General features: G+C 35.7%; 1 long non-coding RNA gene across 1 annotated transcript; it reads left to right on the forward strand.

The window, feature by feature from the left end:
- Positions 1-4,949: 4,949 nt before the first annotated feature.
- On the forward strand, positions 4,950-14,991 carry LOC147655978 (uncharacterized). The gene is made up of 2 exons (XR_015279513.1): positions 4,950-5,168; positions 11,473-14,991. It is a non-coding gene; the product is annotated as an uncharacterized LOC147655978 (long non-coding RNA).
- The last annotated feature ends 258 nt before the right edge of the window (positions 14,992-15,249 follow it).

The raw sequence follows: 15,249 nt of genomic DNA on the forward strand, positions 1-15,249 counted from the left end.
ACAGTTCTGGAGGTCCCAAAGTCCTCTTCTGCTTGTCATCTTAATTCAACTAATCTCAGCCTGTTCAAATTAATATATGGTGTCAGAATACAGGGAAATATGAATCAAAGTTAAGTAATTCATAGTGTCATTTCCAATATGTTATTATCATATTTTTGTATCATATGCATTCTATAAAATCTAGGACCAGCTTAACAGATCTCTGCACAGCAAGGTGATAGAAATTTTGAACTTAAGGAGAATGTTACAATTAACAGTAGAATCAAAGTCAGAATTTGGTATTTCGTGGTTGAAATTGATTAATTCATTTATTCATTCCCTCATACATTCATTCATTGAAAGTGTTCTCACTGACTTCCTTGGAAGCAGCTGTGCATGTTATAAAGAGAAAATGTAATAAGGATGAAGGAACATGTAACATAGTTTCAATTTGATATTCTCCATATCATGTATTACTGTTTTGTTAAATTAATGTCTGATTTCTAGACTATTATGTCTTGATAGCTGGTCTAACTTTAAAAATAAGACCACCAGAAAAGTCCGTCCCACTCATGTTCTGGATGTCTGGAATTATTTACAGAGAAGTAAATGAAGGTTATGATTTCAAAGAATTTTATATCTTTTAGATAATGTATCCAGAGAAAAGAAAGGTGTTCCTGCCCAATAAGAAGAGACAGAATGTGCCAGTTGTATCTTTTGCCACTCCCCACACGGATTTAGAGAAGAGAGCACACTGGCTTAATGCAACTAGATTATTTTAGCATGATATTTTATTTTCCTTATATTTCTGGAGCCTGCTTTCTGAACCAATAATTAATGCAATGTCAACAATTATGAGATAGAATAGTAAAGCCCCCTTATACACCTGTAGGACATTCTAAATTTTAGCACTCAAAAGAGTACAAAAGAGACTTTTCATATTTTGAGTTTGTTTAGTCAGTGTTATTTGTTACAAAAATGCATAAATAATTTTCTGCACCAGCTGTGTCACTGACATTATCAGAGATATGTGAAATTATGTCCACTGTGTCTCATTCTCTATTTTGTACAAACTTTTTCCCCCCTAAACTGTAAAACTTTAATAAATTGACTAAGATGATGGAGAATGAGTAGAAGATCAATTGCCTGAAGCCAAGGATGAAACTTGTAAATAGCATAAAAGTAGTTATGAATTGAAGAAAAACTATGCATGTTAAAAATACTGCCTACAGTTGGATAAAAAAAAAATCATAAAAAACCAAACAAAGCAACAAAACCAACAACAGCAATTATATGTATAGGAGTATTCAAGCAGATTAATAGATTTATTACTTCATGTGAGATAAAAATGTCTGTAAGTTTTTATTAAAAGTTACAAAAAGACAGAAAAATGTGTTCTTTTGGTATACAAATATATGTTTAGTAACAGACTAACTTTACCAGTGACATAGACAGACACACAAACAAAAATATTTGTGGTTACATTTCCTCCCAGAGTTTCTCAGGAAAGCCTGTTTCTATCATTTATTGTTATCACCATATACTGAGAAACAAGGACAGATAACTTACAACCCTCTGTTGGAAGTTTTTTCCTTTGGTAAACTCTGTCAGTAGAACATAAAAGTCACTAAAATCTGCTAGTTATTAATGATTCTAAGGGAATATTTTTTTATTTTTTAGGTGTTATTCATTGTTTTAATTTTAAAGCAACAGTAGAAAACCTCTTTGTTACACCTCCAAACTATTGCAATCTATACACAATTTAACCTTTGATCTAGTTCTCAGCATGAATTTCACCATTTTTCTATTTTTTTAAAAAATATGTATCTCATTCCAATAATGATATTACCTGAATGTCTCTTGATAGCCCATTATGGTGCAGTCATCAAGTTGTCAGTGTAATACAGTGCTTTGTTCTGGAATCCACACTTCAAAGATTATGTTAACAAATTGGAATGCAGCAAGGAAATGACCTACAAGATTGCTCAAGGTCTGGAAAGTCTGCTATAAAATACAGAAACTGCATCTGTTTAATTTATCTAAGAGATTAAGAGCTGTCTTGATCCTACTCAATAGGAAAAGTATTTTAGATAGATTAATTTTTAATCCAGCAGAAAAGAAAGTGCTAAAAGATCCAGAAGTTAAAAGCTGATATATGACACATTCAGTCTGGAAACAAGGTGAAAATGCGTAACAAAGAAATAATTTAAGTACGTGAAAAACTTTGGGATGTTGTATATAAACCAACCGTGGATTTTACATTTTTGACTTATTTCCTTTTTGATGATGACCTGCAGTTAAAAGAATGCTCAACTTCCATAATCAGCAAGCGATTTTTTTTTCACCAACAGGAAGAAAATACATTTTCAAAGTCTCTATTTTTCCTCCTGACACACATGTAGTAAATGTATATTGAACAACATGATTTGTTCACATCGTTCTTACATTTCACAGTAAGACACTTGTGACTCAAAATTTGGAGTTTAACATAATCAAGAAAATTTTGGTGTCTAAAACTTGACTTAAATATTGTTTCCTAGCTTGGAGTCTAGGGATTGTATTTCTGGTAACAAACCACAGTGCACAGAAATCCCTTCTAAAAGCAACCTGCAAATTTGGCTTAATTCTTTTTATGTCCCCATGGGAATTTCTGAACCTTATATCCAGGCTATGACAGACTGGTAGATTTAGCAATACTCTTCTCACAGTTGAGGTATGTTGACCTGAACCTCGAAAAGAAGAGGGCAATATAGAATCAATTGCCACTCACTTCACAGTTATGAAATATGGGAAGAGACAACATTTCCTCCAAGTCTATTCCTTCTTCACTGGCTATTAAAAGATATTGCCACTGCAATTGCTTTTGGTGGGGAACTGGAATCTTCAGATTTGTGATAGGTGTCCCTGAGCTCAACCCTGGGACAGAATCCTTAGAGGACTTTGTAAGAGAAATATCTAATTTCTGTGATTACTAAGTTATTGCAGTGATCACATTTTCAGTTTTCAAGAGACAATTTTAGGTACGGAGAACACCCCCGAGCACTCATAAAATTTTCATGTGTAAAGTGGGCACTGATGAGTTTGGATGGCTATCATTAACTTATATTTGAGCACTGGGGTCAGGTTGATACTATTAGATTTAGCAGAATACATTTCACTTTAAGAATATAAATACTACTGCCTATTTGGCCTTATACTTTGGGATTTTATAAGAGCTCAGCACCCTGGTGCTTCCACCTAGAGCCTTGACTACACTGCTGGGTATTATCAGTTTCTGTGCTGTGCTGCACACAGGTAATCTGTTCAACCAGAAGTTGCACTGACTGACCCTCTTTGAGGATACATTGGTCACTTCCTTATTCCTCATCCTTTTAATTTCTTATATTCTCAGATTTGCTCTGTACAGTTTGGTTTAGATATTCCTCCTTTTTTCTTAGTTTTCCCTGGCTTTGTTTATAGTACACACTGGTAGTATTAGCCATGAAATTGGCACCAAAGCACATTAACAGCACAGAGCTGGTTTTCCTTTTTGTGTGTCTCAGACACCACTAATCTGTGAACTGCTTAAAACCTATCTGTCTGTACACTTTTTAACATTATTGAAGTAAGACTGCATTTAACTCCTGAATTGGCACCACTGGAAGACTGCTTAAGATTTAATTTTTAATAAACTATTTTATCAAATAGTTTGATACATAGTTTTATGTCAGATATTGTACTGTAAAGTCACAAATGCAAATATCTTAAATGGTTAAATCATTGTTTATGCCACAACTATACAGTAGGACAGTCAGTGAACTGTTTTGAACTATGCCTCATTAGATTTAAAAATAAATAGACTTTTAATAATTAAATCTTCCTCTTCACATTTTATTTTGTTTCCAGTACAAATAGTTTAGATCTCAATCTAAGCTATCCAAGTAGCTTCTATGCAGAAATAAAAATAAATGTGCAAAAAGTATTTTAGAGATTTACTGAAAACAATCAAATCTCTTTAATAAAACTATCCTTATTACAATTTTATGAGATAAATTTTCTCTTATGAAATCTGGTAATGATAATAAACTGCACCACTTTTAAAATATTTTTTTTAAATAATAGCAAAATAAAGTAGAGAGAATAATGAATGTGTTTCTATAATCATGTACACATGCTATGGCTAATGTCAGTGTGAAAGGTAGCTACATTCATTTTAACTAGTTTAAAGATTAAATCAAAGCTGCCTTTTCCTTGTATAGTTTTTCCTAACAAACTAGACATGACAGGTTCTCTTTCATTCAATGTTCAATCATTACATTGCTCTTTACCATTAAAGGCTAGATGGTCATCCTAAAATTTGTTTCAAGCTTTTAATGAAATAGAATTTACACTCTGAGTTTGGACAATTTTGGTTTTCTTAACATAAATAACTCAGTTATACCATGCATCATGAAAACTATGCCTTCTTTATAATGTGTTTTCACCTTTTTTTTATGAAATCCTGAATCTATGTGCAGAGTTGCAATTTATTAAATGTCATGGATGGGTCATCTGACCAGTAGTTTGAGCAAGAAATTCATATCCCGTGATTCTGAAGGCTCAAAGGTTAATACACAACAGATGCTGCTTAGGAGGAAACCATTCCAGGCAATGCTTTTCAATCAATGAGATGCTATTATGAGCAATAGAACCAATTTCTTTTAATCAATGGACCTTTATTATGACATTTACTAAGAGAAGCTCTATGCAGTTCTTATAAACCATTCCTCAGCCTTTGAAAAAACAATTCCTTTTGTTTTTGAAGCCTTTTTATGGTTTCTGTAGTTTTGCTCATTTTAAGGGGGCACACTGGATTTACACTCCACCTTCCTGAACAAAAAACAACAAAAGAAACTTGGTGGCAAACATGCATTTAAACCTGAGGTGCAGTAAGGGCTGTGTGTGAGTCCTGCTGGGCAGTGGTGTGTCCTGAGCAGAACCCATCCCAAGTTGCTCAGCCCACATCTTTGAAATGGAAGATTTTGTTCAGTGTGAGGGCCATCGGCTCCCATCCTCAGAGCCGGCCTCAGCACAAGCTGTGCTTGCCTGTGTGACACCATGTATTTTGCACCTTAGTTTCATATTGTGTGTTGAATGAAATGATAAGCACAACTGAGCAAAGATTGTCCATAGTGGCCTTGCAATGGTCTATGAGAGTTCCATCAACACAGGTGAGTTCACCCCATCAGGGCCCATGGACCTGTGTATCCCAGCTCTCCTAAGCACTCCCTGACCTCACCTTTTCCATTAAAGATAAATTTTTATTTGTCCAGCCTTTGGCATGGCCTCTGGGACCTGAGATATCTGGGAGATGATCTGACATTTGGTAAATCAGCCTTTCCTCTATCCTGTATAACAAGGTACTCCATCTTGTTAAACCATGGGCCTGCATTTTCCTCAATCTCCTTTCTTTCACCTATGCACAGGTAGAAGGCTTTTTTGGCATTGACATCCCTGGGCATATTTAATTTCCCTTGGGCTTTAATTTCCCTTAGACTTTTAATTTTTAATTTTTAGTTTTTCTAACTTCACCCCAGAGTGCTCAGAGATTGTTTCTGTGTTTCTCCCATACCCCCTATCTTTGTTTCCACTGTATGGCTTCTTCTTATCTCTGAGTTGGGTTACAAGCCCTGCTCATCTGCAAAGGCCTTCTGCCATTTTTACCCAATTTCATATTCATTGGCATGAAGTACCCTTGAAAATGAAGGAGGTGATCTTTAGCTATTTTACAACTTTCTTGCACAGGACTTTTCTGAACAGGCCTGTGAGAGGCCAAAGCCTGAGAAAGCAGCATGAGACCACATGCTGTGACTCAATTGTTTCTTATCATTTACCCATGTTATACCCATGTGTATGAATATATATGAGAAATAAAATAATAAAGACTGTTTAAGTAATTAAATTTGTGCATATGGTTTACTCTCAGTAATGCTCTTCTCTGAAAATATTGTCACTTTCTTTTAAGTATGTGAAATTAAGTATAAGCTTTTTTTTAAGAATGATTTGTCTTAAAAATAGTAATGAAAAAATTAAGTATTCTCCACAATTCTCCTCCATGCTTATTTCTATTCCACCTATTCTGGAGACAACAGAAAATTTCAAATTGGTAAGAAAGAAAAGTATAAATTTCAAAACAGTCATAAAAAATGTGGAGAAAAATGCTTTCAGGCTGTTTTTTTGTTGTTTGTTTATTTGTTTGTTTTAGCTCAGGGTGTCCTATTTTTATAGCAGTATTAATCTTACATATTATATCATCAAGTATATGCAGAGAACCCACAAAATAATTTTTAGTTGCACAGTCTATTTTCATAGCGAGCTTTCTAATACAATGCAGCAGTATTATTGTTTTATTTTCACACAATCCTTTTATTGTGTGATTATCTAAGTGAAAATAACACAGAAGCAGAGATGCAGCAAGAAGAGGAGTTGTCTCCATGGCATGTGTCATGTTCAGAGAAAAAGTACAGCTTTCATTCCAGGATGTCTGCAAAAACCACTGGACATCTTGCCAAACACTGTCTTTTGTAAAGAAAAGAAAAACAGTCTGTCTAACACATGTTAGCAAGGCAGCCCAGGTGGACATTTGAGAAAGAAAACAGAGCAGAGTGAGAGCAGCAAAATGACACTGTTACATAGCTCTCTAAGCTGGCAAGGAATTTACCCCAAAGCTGTCAGGAAGGTTTCCTGGTCCCATATTGAACCAAGCATGCTGTGCCAAGCCACGCAGAGGAGCTGTGAGGTCTCTGTGCTCCTCTGAAGGATACCCTCTGGGTCAAGTCCATGGGAATAGTCATGGGAAATTTCAAAGAGTTGGCTGTATTCCCTGGGGAAAAAAAGCCTATAGAAATGAAGAATCTCCTCTCTTTCAATTGAAAACGTGAAATAATAGAGAACTGAGTGCACAGGGTTGTCTCTCATGAGCATGTCTTGCAGAACAATCATCACAGGCTGTGCTGATTTCCACTGTGATCATGGGAAGAAGAAATTAAGCAGAATTTTCTGTTTCCCTTTCTGGCCCCTTGATTTGTTTCAGAAGACTATTTCCAGAGAGAAGCCTGGAATGGTCATTGGCTTGAACACTGGTACCAAATCCCACATACCCATTGGCACTCACTGCTGATGCCTTTTGAGGAAGGTGGAAACTGCATGAAACGTATTACATGAGCTGGAGATCTTTGCAGGTATTGGTGAGAGCTACTGCATGTGCAGATGTGATTCCATCACAAGATCAGAGGGACCTGAAGCCACAGTTTGGAAAGAGGGTACCAATAAATGCTCACCAGTGCAGAGGAATTCTGTGACAGGAGCATCAGCATAAATCTATACACACAGATGGATGTAACTCTCATGTGAAGGGAATATTTAGAGAATAGCCTTGTGGACTGATTAAATGAATTAATGAAGAATCACTATCCAGGAAATAATTCTGTAATCAAACAACCAAAAATAGACCTCCATAGACTTACTTACAGGCTTTTAATTATTTCTTTTCCAATAATCCCCAAAACAAAAACTCAGAAAAACTCAGAATGCTGTCTTGCAATAGCTCTTCAACATCTTTCTGACCTAGTCAGGTGGAAGAAGTGACCCATTTCCTTATCAGTTTTCTTGTCACTGGTTTCAACATACAGTATAGGGTACATATAAAAAAGTGATATTTACTGATGCTGGAAATTAATACTTGAAATACTCAAATACTTGAGCAAGGTCTTACAGTCCTTAATACCTATAACATTTTCTAAAAAGCACTGCTATATAATTTAGGTGACAGAAATAATTTATCATTGCAAATAATAGAATATAATACAGTAAAACATATTCTAGATCTTTATGTCAAAATTAACATTGAGCTAGATCTTTGAGTTTGTGAATTTCTGACACATTTTAATGTAACATTGGGATTCTTCATTAGTAGGTACATGAAATGGCATTTATTACAATTCTTTTTTTAGTCCCTTTGACAAGTTATAGTTTTTACTAAAAATCCCCACAACCTATCAAAAAGATTTCTTGTGGAGTGTTTGAAGCTAATTATATTAAAGGGTAGTTTCAAGTAAACTATTTTTGAAATTTGCTTCTGCACAGAATAGCAAGCAAGTTGCAAAACTGAGATTTTTCAAAATCTCAGAGATTTTTTTCCTGGTTCAGTTCACTATTAGGATGAGTTTTTTTGGTGTTTTTTTTTTGTTGGTGGTGGTTTTTTTGGTTGTTTTAAACTTGGCTTGTACTTTCATGGTTCTTTCCACCAAATATCCTGTGGGATGCATCAGTGCTGATTATAATCTTTAAAGCACTTTCTTTCCTATTGATATAAGAGTCAGATTATCAGCTTTATCTTTCAAACTCTCATATCCCCACATATCCTCTTTTCTCTCCCTGTTATTCTCCTCTTTAATGAAAGGACTTTCCAAGGAAAAGTTTTTTTCCTTAAGGAGTTAAATTCAATGCATTGCATATACAGTTAACACATCATTGTTAATAATATGTGTGAATATAATAAAAATTCAGATATTGTTACATTAATAGCATTAACATTTATTTATATAGTGGAAAATTATATATTCAATAAATATATTTTTTTTCCTTTCCTGTTTAAATCTTGACCTGAGCACAGATAAATGAATCTATTGCTTAAGTTTGTCCTATTTTATTTTCTTGTATAGACATTTTTCATATAAACAAGTGTTTTTCAACAGCTGGACTCAATACAGTTTTTTATAAAGAAGGATCACTTTATTTAGCATGAACAAAGTATCCTTGCCCTGGCCTTAAAGTAGCTGCATAATTTTAAATTATAAATTAAAGAACAATTTCAACATCTGCATGTGATACAGGAGTGTTATTTCTTATGCCAAGGAAAAGCCACGCTGTCATGTTCACTGTTGTTTCCAATATTTCATTCTTAAGTTGGTGGGACCTAGAGGTGAATGCCGAATCCTCATGTGATGGCTTACAAAATTCCTAATTGCTTTTGCCAAAACATGACTTACTAGTTTTGAAGGATACTGCTGTTACAAAAGCATGTAGCTGATGAGACAGTGAAATGGAGAGATCCAGCCCTTCTGTCACTTGTGGGGGCAGCAGTGAAGTCAGCAAACTTTTTCATATGACAAAACAATTAAACTACAGTTGCTTATGAATAAATGAAGTCACCACAGTGCAAACAGAGTTTGCAAATTCTTTGTGAGGAATTACTCCCCCAGAATGTTTGATTTGGCTTCCAGATGTCCTCTTTTTTACCCTTTTACAAACCTGTGATGTTTGTGAAGGACTGTGGGAATTTGGCAAGTGCACATCTGTCAAGTCATCAGTGCATGTGCAGACCACAGCAGCAGCAGGTGCTCCTCTGTTCCCTTTGAAACGCAGTCAAGGCAGAAGAGACTCTCAGCTGGACATGTATCCAAAGCCACACACTGCTTTGCACTAGCTCCTTTCCAGCCAGCACCAGCAACTCCTCAGAAGTTACATGATGTTTTATGGACATGCTTGCCCCCATCCCCAATCTGTTGAACACAAGACATGCAGTGCCATTTTCTTACATCTTATTATTGCCGAGAAAACCAGCCTCAAGAAATAGAAAGAAATCTTCAGAATTCCATGGGACAAACAAAAATTTTAATGTAAAATACACTTCTTCACAGATCTTCTATCACTTCTACCTCTGCTGAGATTATTATCTATGCTTATTTGGGCATCCAGACATTGAAACAAAACAAGAGACTAACCACAGTACTACAGTCCAGTCTATTTCACCTCTGCTAGAATAGTGGCATAGACAATGAATGAAACCAGCAGGTCAAGGCCTCCTATGGTTGCTAGTGTTTACCAGAGTAAGAATAAAGAATAGGTAGAAATATCAGAGCATTTTCTAGCTTTCTAGTTTCCCACCCAGGTCCATTACTTCTAGCTCTCACTGGTTTTGTTACTGAAGTGCATCCCTAGCATGTATAATGGCAGGATAAAGTGCAAAGACTTTCAGCTTCTAACTGGTCCTATTTTAAAATTTTTTTTAAAAAAAAACAAAACTAAAACCAAACCAAAAACAAACCAAAAACCCACAATCCAAAAACCAACCAAACCAAAGCAAACCAAAAACAGCACCAACAAGAAAATAAAACAAACAAACAAACAAAAAAATCAAGAACAAAAAACAAACAAACAAAAACAAAAAAGCAAAACAAAACAAAACAAAACAACAGATTTAAGGATGACACAGCTTTGTTCTCACACTTACCCCATGGGACTGGAGAGAGCAGTGCATGCCCTGAGCGTGCCTGGCTGAGAGAGTGAGTCTGTGGCAAGGGACAGGCAGGGAGGTTTGAAGCCTGGTGGAGTGGCTCTCCCTTCCCCTCCTTGGGAAGACCTCAGAGTGAGTGTCCTGTGCAGTTCATGGCCTGTGCTCATCTCACACATTATTCACAGAACGTGTTTTCCCTCAGCCTCTCACTCAGTGTCTGCTGCCAGAGGGAGGGAGGCTCGCTGCCGAACCGCGCTTTGCCAAATGCCCTCATCTCCATCTCCCTTGGACCTGAGCTGTGGGCCCATCACCCACCTACCAAGCCATGATGGGGCCTAAAACCTCTGGTCAGCAGAGCGTAGCTAACTAAAATTTTACATACAGTAAAGGGAAGGAGTAAATTTGGACATGCCAATGGAATTAAACCTCTTCCAGAAATCCATTTTCATTAGTGCCCAAAGGCTTCGTTAAATCTCCATTTATCTTGGCATTTATCATCTTTTCTGTCAAATGTAGCCTTCAAAGGATGCCTCCAAGTCATTGGGAGTTCTGTGCTGCATGACTGCACAGTACTCAATTTACTGCAGACTCTGTAAGAACAACAAAACTCTTCATAATACATTTGCCCATCCAGGAAGCATCAGTTTCGTTTAGCCAGAATCTCCACTTTTTTCCAGTTCATTTCTATGTAAAATTCAAGGTGCTGTCTCTGATCTGTTAAGCTCTGTGTGATTTGTTTCTTGGCCTTAACCAAGGCAGTTAATGTCAAGATTGTCACATCACATTAACAGCCTTTCCAAGCTGCTGGACACCAGTCTGAGTGAGATTAAATCACTTAAAAAGGGAAATTCAGTTACAGCATGGGCTAACAGCTGGGATTGAAAGTCTAGTCATGTACCTAGAAATTCAGCAGTGTTCCTGAGAATCTGGGTACTGGAATTGATATTTGTGGGTTTTTCCTAGAATACATCAGACAACCTTAAAATAAAACCTATTTCCCAGTGCAGAATGTCTATTAGAAATATTCTCAGTGAAAGAATCTTTTTTCCAAACAACTCATGCAGAATACAATATTATTTAATAATTTAATTGTCTTTAGAGGTATGGAATTTTTAGCAACTACAACATAAGAAATGAAAGATTGGATAGAGTCTTGGTATTGCACAGCTGAGGGAACAATGTGAAACACAAAATGATGCCTCTAATCCATGATTTTCCTAAATTTTTGTTGCCTTAAGGTCTCCCACTGCTGACTGACCATCAGTTCCCAGCAGAGCAGACAGTTACAGACACCTGAACCAGTGCCCAATAACCAAGGAGCAGAGAGCTGCAGCATCATCTGAGCACCTCAAGAGGAAGAAACAAGCTGGGAAAATGCTGTTGTACATTATCTGTATTCGTACATGGATTTGAAGAAATGAAAGATACCATGAAGAAAAAAATAATGAGAACACAAACCAACAGAAAAAATAATAAGCTAAAAGTAGTTAGATGCTAATAATACAGAGAGAATCAGAAGTTTGTTTACTTTTCTCTCCTAGAACTTATTGTTGTTATTGTCACTCCAAAAACAGTCTTTGTAAAAAAACCCAAGCTATATGGAGTTAGTTATTGACTCTTTGAAGCCTTTTGAAATGATATTCTGTTGAGGATATGTTACATGTAATAAAACAGAAAAAGTGGCCTTTTCTGCAGCAATAACTTAGACTAGGAGTTTTACAAAAAAAAAGAGAGAGAGGTAATTCAAACAATATGCACATCTTTGGTCAGAACCATAGTGAAATAGAGGACAGTATTAGTAGCCATATTTTTGAGACACATTTTTCTCAGGTCAGAATTTTTATTGTGTTTTTTTATGTGCCTGTGATCATATCACTTTATTTAAGGCCTTACTGAGACAGATAGTACCTGGATACTCAAATAGCCCCATCTATTTTCAGGGTGACTTTCTTTTCCACTAGAATTCTAGTGGCACAGAATAAGACTTCAGGTACAAACAGTGATTCAGAAATTGTTAGTAGGCATCTAATTAGATTTTACTAATTAGTTCCTATTAAGTTAAATTGAAAGTTAAAAATACATTTAATTAGACACCAGAAATGGAACTAGGACCCCTGAAATTATCCTTATCACAATAGCGTTGATTGCTGCTGAAACGAGTATTGAGAGGATTAAAATGTGAAATACTGCACACTTTGGATCAGTGAATAAAAAAATATTTTGTTTCATTTCAGAAACGTCAGTTTTGGCACATAGTTCCCATGGAGAGTTTCAGCCCAAGGTTCAGGGTGCCATGTATGCTGCAGACTGAGACATTCTTTGGACAAATGTCATAAGAGGGCTGTTCAACACCATCAGTCCTGCTTGGGAGAGGAATGACAGAGATGGAAGGAAAATGGGCATGAAGCAATCTGTGATATTTTTTAGGTTTCAAATGAACTGGGTACCTAGCATAAGTTTATCTAGTGATACATTTTCTGCACTTACTAACTTTATAAATTGCTGGAAACCCATTACAGAGCAAGCAACCCAAACCCTTTAGCACTGGCTTTGACTCAGTGCAGTCAGAGCCAACAGACTTTGGCTGTTGGTGTTAAAAGGCTCAGGATCATCATAGGATCATAGAATGATTTGGGTTGGAAGAGATCTCCAGAATCCATGAAGTTCCAATCCACTTGTCATGGGAAGAAACATCATCCATTGGATCAGTTTGCTCAGGGCCCCATTCTCGTGTGGCTGTTATCAAAAGCAAAACATCTAATAGTAAATTATTAAGAACAAACAGAAAGAAATACTCAGCCAAGGAGATAATATCAGGCATTCTGGGAATAACATTCCTAATGGCAAGTTAGTGAGGAAGGCTTGATTCTCTCTTCCAGGGCATCAGCTTTAAACAAGATTTTTCTGCTACTGGTGTCAGCTGACTTTGGCTTGTGTAATGGATGAGGGGATCATGCACAGGCAGAAGCTTCGTGTCACCTAAAAACTGCCTGGTTTATGCTGGGATTTTTGGTAGAAATTCTAAGACTCTCTTTTCATTCTTACAAGGTAGACCTTTTGTAACATTATTTTATGGCAATTTGAATAATGCTATCTATAATTATCATTGCCATTGGTATTACAATTTCTATTAGTTTTTTGTCAGTTTCCTCAAACTAAATGAATATTTACGCTACAAAAGTTTACAGCTTCTCTTGTTGACTTGCCAACAATACTGAACTAATAAACTACAGAAAGGATGAACTGGATTTCTGGCTTTGTCTAGTGTAGGTGGCTCAGTCAGAATGAGAATTTCTATGAGTGTGGCAGGTATGCACTGAATTAAGAGTAATGTCCCATGAGATATATTTAATGTAGATAAAGTGGTGGGATGAGGCAACTGTGAGTTCAAGTTCATGTCTGCATCCCAAAAGGACTCCCCAACACTTTGTACCATTGCAAGTTTTTATAGGAAGAGTTGTATATTTATTCAGTTTGTCTAGGACTTTGTGCATTAGATGCTGAGTCGTGTAAAAATAGAAATACTTTAATTGAAAAATAAGGGAAATATTGTATAAGTATGCCATGCAGGTCCTTCGCAATACTTCTCTGCCAAGCTATATAGGAAATTTACTGGAAGAATCCTTTCTCTGGGCAACATGTATTTGGGTAAAATTTTACCTTTTTAAAAGTTTTGTATTTTCAAATATTTCTATTTGAATTTTAAAGAAAAAAGAAATGGGAATGGAAGCCTTTATATTTATTGCAAATTTTAAAAAACCTATTCTAGCAACAAGAGTGAAAATTTAGATGCTTAAAAAGTATGTACAGTTGAAAACAAGAAGTGTTGCAAGTTATTTATATCATATTTACTGGCTGTTTCTGTTGGAGATATTTTTCAAGAAAACCAAGGTATGACAATAATAGGAAGAATAACGTGTTAGTGAAGTGGCCACTGTGTGTTGCACACTCAGCTCTGTCAATAGCTGCTGAACTGACCCAGATCACAAGAGGACGAACATGAGGAACATTTCTTCAAGGAACAAGGGGGAGCAGAGGGTAGAAGAGGACAAAAATCACCTGGTCTGTGATGCCTGCAAGGGACATACTGCTGATATCCAATAATTTAATAATAGCACAGGACTCAAGGGGCTGTTCCTCCCTGACTCAGCCTTAATTGGGAAAGCTAACTTTAAAATTGTTTCCTTGGCAAAACCTTTCCTGAATATAGATGGCTAAAACACCCTAGGTTTATACATCCCAGCCTATTAGTCTGGGGGAATGAGGCAATCAAAAATTCATTCCTCCCAAACCAGGGTTAAAGTCTCATGATTTTCCATAAGCTCATAACATTTAATCAGATGCATATCAAATGCATTGGTCATGTATCTTAATGAGATTTTCAATTGTGATTTTTTTTTTTTTGTCCATTGATATTTAACTGCTTAGTGTAAATCAATACAAAACTAAATTCAAGTTGTCTTCACAGGAAAAAGTTGTTATTTAGAACTCTGAGCTTATATTTTAATATTTTAAATAGTTAAATATTTAACTACTTTATAAAGGAGAAAAAAAAAATCAAAATTACTCCTGTGAGACAAGCAATTCTTATTTGGTTTTATAATTATTTTCTGAGGAAATATAGGTCAGCACTTTTTTGACTTTTCTTGTCAGGGATTCTTAAATTTAAGATTTATAGTGTGGAAGAATGACAATGTGAATGACAGGATGAATGTTAAGCTATTACCCAAATAAAACCAACTATTTTAAAAAAAGCATATCTAAACTGTCTGATCAAAGAAATGATTTCAAATTGCCAGAAAATTAATTTAAATTTTTCCCCAGGTTTTTTTGTTTGTTTGTTTGGTTGGTTTTTGTTATTGCTGTTTTCAGGTTTTTTGTTTGTTTGTTTTGTTTTAGTGAAAGAAATATTATTTTGAAAATTTTTTATTTAACAAATGAATGCAACTAGATTTTTCCTCTTTGACCATGGAGTGGTCCCAGATAGGATTTTATAGGCATTTATTGTGCATGAC

The sequence above is a fragment of the Cyanistes caeruleus genome, chromosome 1, assembly GCF_971803275.1.
Source record: "Cyanistes caeruleus chromosome 1, bCyaCae1.hap1.1, whole genome shotgun sequence".
NCBI classification, from domain to species: domain Eukaryota; kingdom Metazoa; phylum Chordata; class Aves; order Passeriformes; family Paridae; genus Cyanistes; species Cyanistes caeruleus.